This window comes from Argopecten irradians, chromosome 4, assembly GCF_041381155.1.
Source record: "Argopecten irradians isolate NY chromosome 4, Ai_NY, whole genome shotgun sequence".
Lineage (NCBI taxonomy): Eukaryota > Metazoa > Mollusca > Bivalvia > Pectinida > Pectinidae > Argopecten > Argopecten irradians.
The window spans coordinates 481076-494897 of record NC_091137.1 but is presented as its reverse complement, the minus strand read 5'-3'; the positions used below and the strand labels follow the sequence as shown (position 1 = coordinate 494897).

Sequence of the window (13822 nt, the reverse complement as noted above, 5' to 3'; positions counted from 1 at the left end):
TTGTTGACATATGTATAACATGTAATTTATTAATCAACTAAGTTACGGGGTAGATATAGGGAATGGGGTAGGATGCTCATAATGTCAAAACCTGCCAGTACTATCAATATAAATTTGGACTGCCTTTGCAATATTAAGGTTAGCATCATCTTCTAAATCTGCATCTCCTCTTAGTAATGTATCTAATGTGATGTCACCGGGGTACCATTGAAGATCGTTTAATAATGTCTGTCGTATAATGTGATATTTTGGGCATGTAAGGAAAAAGTGATAAGAGTCTTCGCACGTGAATCCACACTCACATCGTGCTGAAGGCAAAAGATTGGATCTGAAAAGATCGTAATTTAAAGTACTTGCTCTATTTCTTAATCTACAGTGGAGAATATTAAGCCGTCTAGTACCAAAATTTAGAAAACACAATTCGGTTTCAGGAAGGAAAGATTTACTTAAATTTGATTTGAAGGTATTTAAAGTTGGAGAATTTCTAATAGATATATCTAAATTATTCCAAAGAGATGAAGTTGAAGGAAAGAAGGAGTTTAATGTGCGTTTGAGTCTATAACGATGTTGCCTCACGTCCTGGAAATTTCTTAAGTCATAGTTTGTCAGGACACCGATGTTTTCTGGTAATATATTACATAAATATGAGGGAGCTATGTTGTGTTTAATATTATAAAAGAGGGTTAATTTTCTTATCTCTCTCCGTTTAGATAATGGAAGCCATCCAATTTCTTTATAAATAAACTCTGTTTTGGTATATATTGGTAGTCCTGTAATAATACGGGCGGCATCAAGTTGTAAATTTTCAAGATTATTAGAATTTGTGACACCACAATTATCCCAAACTTCACATGCATACTCTAAAATAGGTCTTATATATGTTAGATACATTTTTTCTAAAATTTTTCTGCTTAGTAGAAATTTTAATTTACGAAGTGTTGCTATATATTTCGAAACCTTCTTAATAATTTCATCTATGTGTTCAGACCATTTAGCATCGCTACTTAAAATTACTCCTAAGTGTTTGTGTTTGTGTGTGATTTCTATTACTGTATTGTTGAATGTAAAAAGTGGCTGGTAAGGGAGATTTGAAAGAGATACTAATATAATTTCTGTCTTTTTGGGGTTGAAGGACATAAGCCAGTCATTTGACCATTTTTCTAGTGTTTTAAAATCAGTATTTACAACACGTGTTATATCTTCTAAATGTTTTGAAGAATATGCTAACGAGGTGTCGTCTGCAAAGAGACGACAAAGTGAAATTAGTTCGTTTGAAATATCATTAATATAAATAAGAAAAAATAGAGGACCAAGGACAGAACCCTGTGGTACACCAGCATTTGTATTTTTCAAAGAAGAATTTGATGTATTTATAAAAACAGACTGTTTTCTACACGACAAATAATTAGCTATCCATGTAAGTAAGTTTCCATTTATTCCATATTATTGAAGTTTGTATAAGAGGCCTTTATGCCAAACTCTATCAAAGGCTTTGGAAAAATCGCAAAAAACAAAATCTATGTGTTCATGATTTTCTAAAGACAGCAACATGGAATGATATAATTCTATTAGCTGATGTGTGCAAGAGTGTTTTGGTAGAAATCCTGATTGTAACTTGTAAATAATATTATTTTGGTTGAAAAAATTGTAAATATGTTTGTATACTAAACGCTCAAAGATTTTTCCAATACAACTTAGTAATGAAATTGGTCTGTAATTAGATACAATGTGTTTGTCACCACCCTTGAATATAGGTATAACATTTGCTATTTTCCAACTTTCGGGATAGGAACAAGTTTGAAGGGACGCATTAAATAGGATAGATAAAGGTAGGGCAATCTCGTTCATAATCAATTTCAACATTCTATGGCTTATTCCGTCAGGACCGGTTGCTTTATTTATACTTAAAATGCTTAAAATATCTTTCACTTCATCGGGTGTTATAACTATATCGGTGAGTGTGGAGGCAGTTTGTGTATTAAATGTAGGTAGGTGTTTGCCTTGGTCATCTATTGTCGATATGGATGTAAAGTAATCGTTTAAAAGGTTGCATTTTTGTGTGTCGTCAGAAGTAAAATTCGATGAATGTTCACAATATAGGGGAGATATATCGGTGTTTTTTTCCCTTTAAGTAAGAGTTTAAGTAATTTCCAGTATGTTTTGGGGTCAGAATTGGATCTGTCAATAAGGTTATCTACGTTTTCGAAAAATATTTCCTTGGCACGTTTGATCATATTATTAACTTTGTTTCGTGCTTTCTTGTATTTCGATATGTTGAGATTAGTGTTGTGTTTTACCACTGGTGCACATTTACCGGACATATACACTATTTTCAGTATATCAAAATCTGTAAATATGTCCTTTTCCTGTGTGCATGTTGCTTTTTCTAGAACACTGCTGAATTCATCTTGATACAAATCAGGAAAAGACATTGATGAAACAAAAGAATCTCTATTAAATCTTCGCATCAATTGTATTTCTATTGACCTATTGTTATTAGGGAGGGAGCCAAGATGTCCATTGTACGACTCAAAACTAAAAAGCCAAAATGAGTAAACTGGTCCATAATCTCGAACACAGCTTGCCAAATGCATATGCATATGCATATTTGGGGTTACATACTGCTTGCCATATTCTGCCTCAAATTCCTTACAGAACTTAAATATGTGCAATTCAAATTCCTTAATGTCTACTTCAGTAATGTATTTTGATGTTATTGCTCTGCTAGCCAAAACAAAATGCCTCCATATTTCTAAATGTTTGCTTGGAAGAATACCTTTCAATGCATAAATGGAAAAAACGTTAGTCCAATTCATCCATTGTTCTGCAGTAAAACGTTAGTCCAATTCATCCATTGTTCTGCAGTAAAACGTTAGTCCAATTCATCCATTGTTCTGCAGTAAAACCTCCAGAGGATGAAGCAATCTTCCTCGGCTCCAACATTACATGCAACATCTACTGCATCAACTTTTGCCTGTATATCTTTTAAGTGATCAACTTTCAAAACATTGAGGTCCATCCAAATTTTTATCATTTTCTTTGCTGTTCCTTGGAACAAATTGTGCATAGGATCTACAACAGACATTCTAATTGGGTCAAAGTATATCAATTCACAAATCTTAGATTTACGAATACCAAATTCGCTTTCCAGTTCTTTGTAACTGAGTCTGAGTTCTAGCAGTACCTAACTGTTCTATCACCCTTCTGTGATGTTCCAAAGAACGTCTTGGCCAGTTTTCTACATCAAATCCACTGTAATCTGTGTGTCCTACTCCGCCTGTAAACTCCTTAAAACATTTAGAACAACCAAATTTAGCATTGTGGCCTAAAAATCCACATAATTTCCTTGTTGCAGGAATGTCACATCCAACACACAAGAAAGCAAATTTAAAAATATTGGCCTTTTTCTTGCTATTGAAAGATGTCATCCAAAAACCATTATCCCAAGCAATTTTCATCTCATTTACTAAAGGTTCTAAAAAGGAATTCATGCTAGGTTCCCCATTCAGATCTGGAATAATGCTAATAAGGATAACATTTTTCAGTTTAAACCTTTCTTTTCTTGGCAAGTTCATGACAACAGCATATAAAACTCCTACAGAATAACGTACATGATCAAATGGTTGGAACCAATCCAAATTTAGCATAAGTCCATAGTTTCTTTTGGTACATAGAAATTTATTTTTGCTATCACTTTGGAATTCTTACCAAACTTTTCCATCATAAACATCTGTCAAAAAGCCAGGTTGTTGTATTCTTTGGCGCCATTTCTCACAATGATCCTCAAAATGTTTTTGGTGCACTAGTCTATAAAGAGTTTCTTGAATAGGCTTGTAACAGTAGGTTTTGAAAGGGTAAAGCTTCTTCTTGCCACTTGAAAGAATGACACTTTTTAATAATGGTTCTCTACATGCTCTCTGCCTTACATGTTGAGGATGATTTGGGAAATTTACCTTGGAACATAATGCAGAAATTTGCTCACCTTCAATAACTTTTATGCATTCTTCAAATTTATACAATGCGTAGCACTTTTTACAAACAACAAACCTTTGAAAATTGTCCTTTTGTAAACCTAATGTTCTCCAAAGTATGTACACTGATGAAGGAAATGTTGCTGCTACTCCAGCAATAAGACCAGATTATGTTCTTAAAACATTAAAAAAGGCAGACAGGAGAGAGTATGGAATTAAGAGCAGTATCAGTAACTAAATTCAGTGCTTGCCAAGTACATAAAAATAAACAAAGCCAAAATACAAGGGATATGACTTTTGAATTTTGACTTGATTTACCCTGTAATGATTTATCCTTAACAAGATCCGATTCAATATCAAGTTCTGAGACATCATTCCAAATCTCATCATCTGATTCCGACATATCACTAAGTAAATCTGAAGAATGGACATTTGCTCTAAGTTTGTTTTTCAATAAACTCTTTAAATTATGTTTCAAAAGTTCTTCATTATCTTCAGAGCTTGACACATCTGTCTGGGTATCATACAGATCATTTTGCAAATGTTCACTTCTACTCCTATTTCCTAGTACTGGTGAGTTATTCATTGAACATGTCCATTGATTATGTAAAAAATATTTAGCCACATGGCTTTTATAATACTGACTAGAAAACATCTGCTCACATCCTGGACATTTCTTTCTGGTAGCCTTTTTCTTATAGACAGAATGCACATGGGAGATTTTCCGTTTTGAAGACATTATAAATAATAATACCAAATAAATGAAGTTGGTTAATAGTTTTTAGATCTCTTTCTATAAAATTTTACAAGGTCTGTACAGTGAAGTGCTAATTGTTGTGCTTTCTTTCTTTTCTCTCTCTCATCTTCTAATTGTTTCTCTAATCTAATAGCATTTGACTTACTAGCATTACAAAAAAAATCTTTAAAATGTTTTCTTTTATGTATAATTTGCAAAGAGTCATCCCTCAAATTCTGCTGAATTTCTTTTTCAGTCTCTGAAAGATCTACCTCCGAGCAAAAGTCCAAACAACTTTCACAGTCATCTTCATCTGATGCACTGAATGGACTTAAGGGTCTCGAAATTTCTGTACTTGACTCTGTGATCCAGTCTTTTGTTTCCTTCAACTTTTGCCTTTGCTTTATTCTTTTTCTTCTTCTTTCCTGTCTTTTCTGTTCCTTGGTATGTCTTCCCATGCTACTGACCTGACAAAACATATATTGTATGCAATATTTAGAAACAAGAGTTAGGTAAATTACATTTTTTTATGAAAAAATCCTAGCTAGCTACAAATAGTTATACATTTGATTATGCTATAGTTTAGTCACTGCAAATGTGTCTAAGACTGAAATCTTTATCAATGATAGTATGCAGCATGACGGAAATGAAAAACATGACTTTATAACAAGTCACTTGCCCCTTCATTAACCATCAAGTGCTTTCTTCCTGAATACAAACTTTCAATATAACATATTACCATTTTTTATATTCAAAATTTATCAAGAGTTCTAATAGCAAGAGGTCTAAGATTTTTTAGATCATCAAACACCTATGGCATTTATAAATGTAAAAGAAGAAGAAGAGATTTATTACATTTTTTAAAGTGAGGACTTAGATCATATTGAATTTCAAAGAGACAGGGCAATGTGTTTGAGGGTAAAAATATAACAACATTTCTTGGGCAACCCTTCCTTTACATCCATACAAATTTTCAAAGCCGGTGGATCCGAAGAAGTTTAAAATGTGTACATACATAATATACACACAAAAATATGGTATATGTACTGAAGAGCTGTTATCATATATCGGCATCGCATATTGTCATCATGATTGTAGAGAAGAGACGACGATATTGCCGTTGGCTCTACCCATCTACGATATTGCCGTTGGCTCTACCCATCATGTTAGTTGGACAGGAAACTGACATGGCACTGATAACATGTTAATTGAATTTGACATTGACAACATAGTTAAACAATGTTTAAAAGTATCTCACACAGAATAAGTCAGTGTTTACAAAATAGGAACACAGTTATACAATGTATAGTGTGGTCATGTCACCATATGTATGCCATACTCTGTCGTGCATATTGTTACTTTACATCACTTCAGCATTAAAAGATATATCAAACTGTTACAACTGATTAACTTATCGACTGTTTTAGACTTGCTATTAAAATAAAAGAGGATACAGTTAAAGCATGTAAGGAAAAGGTAGTCAATAAGCTTAAGCGACATGAGGGATAATGGATTGAGATTATATAATAATATTACAAATTTCCATTCTTATGAAGCTGAAGTGTTGATATGCAGTGGTTATTTAGCTACCCATTAGAGCCCTTGGCAAATCTGACTGTTTTTCAATGTTTCTGGATACCTAGTGATATTTACAAAGCATGATATATATTGTATCATATACCAAATTAAAGATAAATTATCTGTCGATTGAGAGTATTCCCACTGTCACATCTTATACAGTTTGTTAATAATCAGATTTTTTCTGAAATTGGTTAGTGTTATTCACAGTATTACAGGGATTTAAAACAACACACAAAAAAGTACCCATGGGGACTTAGATATCATTTTGTATTACTTAGGTTTTTATATTAATCGACATATACTAAATGAGTAATTAACACAAGGATATTAATGCAATTTGCTGGGGATTTCAATCCCTTTCATATAAAACAACTTTTTGTACTATCCGAGTTTGTTTGAGTAGGTTGGACTGTATATAGAGAGGGAAATGTCTATAGAGCCAAGTGCCTGTGTTCAACCAGTTTTGCTTGAATGCTGCAACATTCCAAGTTTGATAAAATATGATAGTTACCCTTTTCCATGAGTTTCACAAATAAACTCTAACAGCCATCTGCCATAATTCAGTAAAGTAGTCTAGACCTTGTACTAAAACTGATGCTGTCAGACCTCAAGATTGAAACTTCATTTCTAAAAGTAGAAAAACAAAAATTGTTGGCTGCATGTACTAAGTGTATATCAGAATACGTATTGCATAAAATTGAAAATATAAACAAACTCAAATTGAAAATTATAAGCTGTCAAGATTCTAAAATTCATGGTTCTGAAATTTGCATAGCTATATGAGACAAAAAGAATATGATAAATACATATTCAGTGATCATTTTGGTTGGGAAAATACATAGATTATTTTTCATATTTTGACAATTATCAGAGGGCCATTAATATAACAAAGAAATATAAAGAAATTTCCTGAATCAAAGGGGTCATTTTAGAAAAGTAGGGGCTAATGGCCACAGGGAAAACTTCAAAATAAATTAATCCCTGCATATTACTTCATCATTTAATTTTCCATTTGTATAACAACTACAAATCAACATATGAATATGTGCAAGGCATTTTAATTACTGGTATTTTGATTTTACTTGTAATACATACATGTAACAGAAGTATAACATGGTGCATGTGGGAAACCATTCAAATGGCAAAATTGGAAACACAGTGGTATATCCAGTAGCATATGTGACATCAAATGTTGTTTTCCAGAAAAAGAGAAGAGAATACTAAAATCAAAAAGGAATAATAAATAAGGCTACCATCCCAGCATTTTTTTATGTTGATGTCACATACCTCCAGCTTGGTATTACCTATATTCTATCACAATACATTGTTTCTGTGTTCTCTAATACATATCTTGGGTTTAAACACCTGGTACTCGTTTATGTTATATCCCACGTCTTCTTTTCGAACCCAAAATTTACACACTAGCCATTCATTTGTCTGTGAACGTAATATGCCCGTGAGCTCGGCGCAAAATATGCATTACATACAGGGACAGTTTCGTATTTAATCTCCAATTTTTTTGGAAGTTTCGTAGGCCTAAAATCCTTTGAATTGTTTACGGAGATCGGTTCTACTGATGACTTCTACACCAAAACAGACTTTTCCTTAGAAGTATTCGATTCATTGCAGGCTTTCAATGTTGGTTATTACACTGTCCGAAACTAATTGCGTAAGAAACATGATACCTACCGCCAAAATTAGACTGGCGCAATTTGACCGGTGCCAAGTCTCCGCAGTATCATCAACAAAGGCAGACCGCATTTCCCACGTTATATTCAGCCATCGAACTAATGGCTTCTGGATCATCATCACCAACATATTTCTTAGGCGACTCGATCGCTTATTCCTCTGACACAGGATCTGAGTATGGAGAAGACCTTTCAGTGTTGAAGAGCGGCTCCTCTGGAGAAAATAACATATCCCCTCGGACAGGGAGAACAGCCATGGTGGGCGCCATTATTGACAACGTTACACCATCTGCGCATAACCGGAAACGTCACACAGAGAGGTCGAGCTCGACGATTTAAACAACACATGAACTGCAGCCAACAACCCCTTCGTCCAGACTAGGATCTTCCAAGGTAAAAATTAGATTTTAAAAAATCAATATTTATCGCTTGCTATGCCTATATATTTTAATATCGCATAAATTACGACTTAATAATTCAGTGACTTGCGCAAGTCTATCATAATCTGCATGTAATATAACGAAACCGAAAGTAGATCTAGAGCTCTAGCTAATAATATTAATCGATAAATTTTGGACGACAACGACATAGTCTAGATGATCACAATCAATATACAAGTTTTAGGTTAAATGTAGGAAAAATGTAACAGCGGCCAAACCGTGGTTCCAACATGCGATCACCAAATGCTAGCTGGATACGCAACCAATCGCGACATCTCGGAGTAATTTCCGTGAACCTTCGGAAATATATCACCTCGAGTGCATGCATGGAGGGGCACGTGGTATGTTCACGTGGTGTGTACGTCATATTCCAAAATGGCTGCGCCCATGAAATGGCATGAAATCAACACGAAGGAACGCAGTACGTTTTTGTTTGATGTGTTCTAGCACAACAAAGCGTCTGTAAAATGTACTGAACCAGAAATACAAATCTGAAGGCGTTTGTGATAAGCTAGAGATGGGACATGTATTTCCGAAGACCACGCGAAACAGGTGAATATATGCGGTTCTTGTTTGAATAAATTTAAAACCTGAAGAATGAAGTATAATTATTTTGTTAAGAGTTCTGTTTTAAATATGCAGTTCGTGTACACTATATACAGATATGTTTATACTATTATTAGTTAATAGTGCTTGTAATTTATCTATGTATCAACGTAAATGATTGAAAAGACATATTAATTGATATTGCATGTTGATGTTTGATTTTTTTTCAGAAGGAAAGAATTAATTTCACAATCACAAAGACGGCATAGAAATGAGATCGTATATTCCTTGGGTGATCCGGTGATCCATATGCATTTAACAGAGGAATAATAGTATGGCACACAGAAAGTACCAGTAGAACTACCACTTCAAAATGATTATGTAAATGTTAAATCCATGGTATATCTGTATTGCATTAATGCACAAGATAAGAATATCTTCTTGTTTTGATAAATATATTATGTAAATGAATTATAAGCGAATGACAGAGATACAATTATGCTGTACAGTATATATTGTTATATAATATTGTATGTGAATATCTTCATTTTATTCAATTACATTTATAATACTGCGTAATGTATTCCTAAGAGTAAGATACATGCAACACAATACCTGAACAAAACATATATGCACAGGGGTTTGACATTCTGCCAAAAATATATACATGTATATATATATATACTGCATTGTATGTATTATTGCGTACATGTATGGAAAATTTATAAGTTCACATTATTTTTTATTCAATCTTCAAGTCCAATACTGTTTTGATATCTGGATCATCACAAAATGTAACTTACCTATAGGCACAATTATGTTTCAAATAATGTTGATGGTATTTGTGTTTTGCAGGCCTATAAAGATTGACATATGGAAAGGCCATTAATTATCACTTCAAAATATGGGATGTCAAAGATGCACCATGTATATATGCAGTCATCAAAACTAAGAGGAGACATTACCTTATGAATACTGCATAATGGAGGAGATTCTGAATGTACATGAATGCCTATATAGATGTGCATGTATATATTGTCTCTTGAAAAGGTGTCAGCAAATCTTCATTTTTTTCCATTGCATATTATTTTCTTAACAAGCATTTGATATGATCTGAGCCTCTGAGGAAAGTTAAGTGATTAAAATGTCTGGTTTAGGTTTTTTATGACTAAGTCAGAATTATTTTGAATTGTCATAATAAGATCACTTGCTTGATCAAGAACAGCTATAGTTTTCTTCAAGTTTGTCTATTTTGTAGATATTTGCTTCCATTAATATTACAAAATACATACTACTTAATATGAAAAAAAGCATGACGATTCTTTGTGACGAAGAAGTGTAAAGTGCAATATACAGTAAAGTGTACAGCTTGAAATATTTATGCTTTTACTGATCAATGGTTTACCAGTATTTGATTTTCTCTTTCCAGGAAAAGTTATCAAAAGACACCACTGAATGCCAAGTTTGAAAGTTTGTTTTGGATGTGACAGCACATAGCATAAGATAAATGGAAAAGACACAAGTTTAAGGCTATCTGGATTCCCTTGTCATCGCAAACAACCTTTTAATACACCTATGTGTGTCCAGTTCGAAAAAGTGGCCCTACCATTCTTGGATATTGTAAAATAACTGTCACTAAAAAATATACCAGTTCATCAGACTTTTTAGTAACCTAAGTGACTTTGAGATTTCACTATTCAATACAACATCAATCGCCAAATTGATAAGTAAATAAAAAGAAAAAGTATTAAAATCAAAGATTCTTATTTCTTTTAAGGTAATTTAGCATACAGGGTACAATCTATACTTAATAATATATGGAAAATCAAAAATGTTTACTTTTCTTGTCCAAGTGTTTTCATTTGATATGTACAGTACGTATAGTTTCCCTTCAAGCCAAGTACTGGTATACATGTAAAAAAGACATTAAAATTAGGTATTTAGTAATAAATAGCTGTGGTATTATGTGATTTAAATACTTATAACCCGGTACTCCTGTTTATTCTTTAGAGAGAGAAAAAACAACAAACTACAAGACATTCTATTGGGAGCTGCAGTGCATGTGACTGAGTGCATGGTTAAGATATGACAAAATACAACAAGACACTGAAGGTCACAGAGTTTGAATCCCATTTGTGGCAGTTTTCCTGTATTAATGCTGGGTTTTTTGTTTTTCTCTAGGTACTCCAGATTTCTTCGATCCTAGCTATTAAACATGCTAATCAAACCACACCAAGCAACAAAGTATCTGTTTTCTTTTTCACACTCACCAAAAACATCCTAACCAATGATGTGGAGTCAGAATTCATTATTAAAATCAAAATATATGTAGTTCTTTTATTCCTAATGACTTCCTACTTTTCTTGCATCAAGATACATTGGAACCCAGGTATAATGAAATCCTCACCAGAGAATGGAGTACAAATTGTAGCTAACACATGTGTATGTACATTCTGTACATGGAAATCATTCCAATATAATTTGAAACAATAAAACAGTTTACCATCAGCATTTCTTTCAATATTTGATATATAGATGTTTCAATATTTGAGATATAGATGTTGATTATTGTAAATTCTGCCTTAGCACCATCTCTGTATAAAGACCACCTGCTTATAATTTTTAAACGACTTTTAAGTGTCTAATATGGATGTTTATAACACAATTTGGTCTGTGTATAAAGTGTAAAGATCTATATTATAGATAAGTTTGGCTATAGTTATCAAATGCACACAAAAACACAGTACATCAGATGTGTCCTCTAGTAAATAGATTACTTTTACATTTAAACATTTTGAGGCAGAGTGGTTAAGGTGTTCCAACAGTACCACTACTCCTTAGCGCTCTAGTCACAAAAGCATTTTTCACTAAAATCTTTAGGGTCAAAATATCGGCCATTTTTGAAATTTTCACCTCTGGGTTTCAAGTTTGAATTGAAAAACGCCATATTGTCAGGCATTTTCCAGACTTTTTGCGATTGAAAAATCAAAGCGATATATAAAAACCACTTTGTACCGGAAGTGGCCAAAGTTGAACGCAAAAAATGTTCAAATCTTACCGTGTCAAACTTTTGGCGGGTAAAAACTTAGGTTAATTTACAGTTATGTGCATCTATAAAACCACCATTATGTAGTACATGCACGTGTGTACGGTTGTGCAAAAAATCGTATCAATATTTCAAAACAACATGGATAAATCGTCTGAAATTAGACGGTCAAAGTTGTGTTGTAAAATTAATATAAAATACAGATATCTATATTTATTGCTATAAGTATAGTATTATATAAATATCTGTAATATATTACAGATATCTGTAAAATATAGAATTGTTACATTTCTAAATTCAAAGACATATTTATTTAAAATAAATTGAAGATATCTGTAATTAAAATAAAGATATCCGTATTAAATGGGTATAAATATGCCATAATACCTGGCAATAAGAGTTATTTGATTAAAAGAATTGATGGTGGTCTGCAAAGGATCCTTTTCATGTAGTGCATTCATACCTTAGGATACCTTAGGATGATTTCTGAACACAGGCTATGGCCTCTATAATCAGCTCCTTCTTTAGCATCTTTCCCGGTGGGGGGATCGATAGTCATACAGTATATTTTCATTTTTCCAGTAACTGTCGAGACATGCCTCAAAACTTTTGATATTTGGTGAGTTAACGACTTCGGGTGGTAGATTATTCCATGGAGATACAATGCGGGAGCTAAAACAGTATTTTCCAATGTCTCTTCATGCTGATAGCTACTCCACATGTAGCTGACATTATATCCACCTCTGGACTATCTCATAGTTATAGCTGTTGAAGTTGAACATTACTACATTAAACTAGTAAGCTTATATCCAATAATTATCCATAGTATCCTAATAAATTTGGTATCCATCTACATGTATATAGACCCTATGTTTCCTCTGTGTTCTATGTCTCTACATAAAAATATTGACTGATTGGAGTTCAGTCTCACTCTGCAATTATCTGTAGCCAAGGAGATACAAATGTATTTTACAGGTGACATGACAAAACTATAAAACATAAAGAAACGTTTGTATGGTCACTTTAATGTCTGCAATTTCAAATCGATGAATAATTAATCACATACGCGTATTATATCAATTTCACACAGACATCTTCCCATGATATGAATAACAATGACGGCGGCTGCATAGTCTCCTAACTTTACAACGAATACTAGGCCCTAACTCAGAAAAATACAAATGACAGTGTATTCAAAATAACTTGAAATCTAACAATAACGAGTATCGCACCAATCCTGCTCTGGTAGATTTTCTATCTCAGCATGCTGGCAACTGATCATTAAAGAAACTGACAGGAATTTCGCCCTTGTTTCAGTTTGCGTATCCTTATCAAACTTACTGAGCTGTGCTTTCGCCACTGTAAACATTGGCAGCCATATTTCTCTATTCGGAACCTATAGATAGATAAAGTCCGAGGGTTTCGAACTATGTCGTGATTCACGGCATGGCGGCTTCGGCACACACTCCCGAGGTGTTATATTTCCGAAGATTACCGGAAATTTCTCCGAGGGGATCCGATTGGATACGCAACCTGTGTGCCAGCGATCAATCTATCCAGCAACTATTACATTTTTAATCCTTCCCTGACTCCCCCACTCCACTTTTTTTGCTTCACCCAAACTCAAAATAAAACCCTGGTTCGGGTATCCCCTATTATGTGCATCACCAATGCTTGAAACAGGGTTTGGTCACGACACAAAATATAGTAGAAGTGGAAAAATGCATGCACCATTTTCCGGAATGTTAGTACCTTCATCTACAAATGTTTACCTCCTGTAGTAAGTTTTGGGGGTTTTGAGAACCCAAAACGAT

The 13822-nt window shown here is 33.5% G+C and overlaps 2 long non-coding RNA genes across 2 annotated transcripts; one reads left to right on the top strand and one right to left on the bottom strand.

Annotated features, from left to right (window-relative positions):
- Positions 1-4268: 4268 nt before the first annotated feature.
- Positions 4269-7514, bottom strand: LOC138320326 (uncharacterized). The gene is made up of 3 exons (XR_011208164.1): positions 7384-7514; positions 6800-6915; positions 4269-5174 (listed from the first exon to the last, which is right to left on the bottom strand). It is a non-coding gene; the product is annotated as an uncharacterized lncRNA (long non-coding RNA).
- A 1168-nt stretch (positions 7515-8682) lies between these two features.
- LOC138320325 (uncharacterized) lies at positions 8683-10521 on the top strand. Its single transcript, XR_011208163.1, has 4 exons — positions 8683-8968; positions 9193-9343; positions 9818-10012; positions 10392-10521. It is a non-coding gene; the product is annotated as an uncharacterized lncRNA (long non-coding RNA).
- Positions 10522-13822: the final 3301 nt, after the last annotated feature.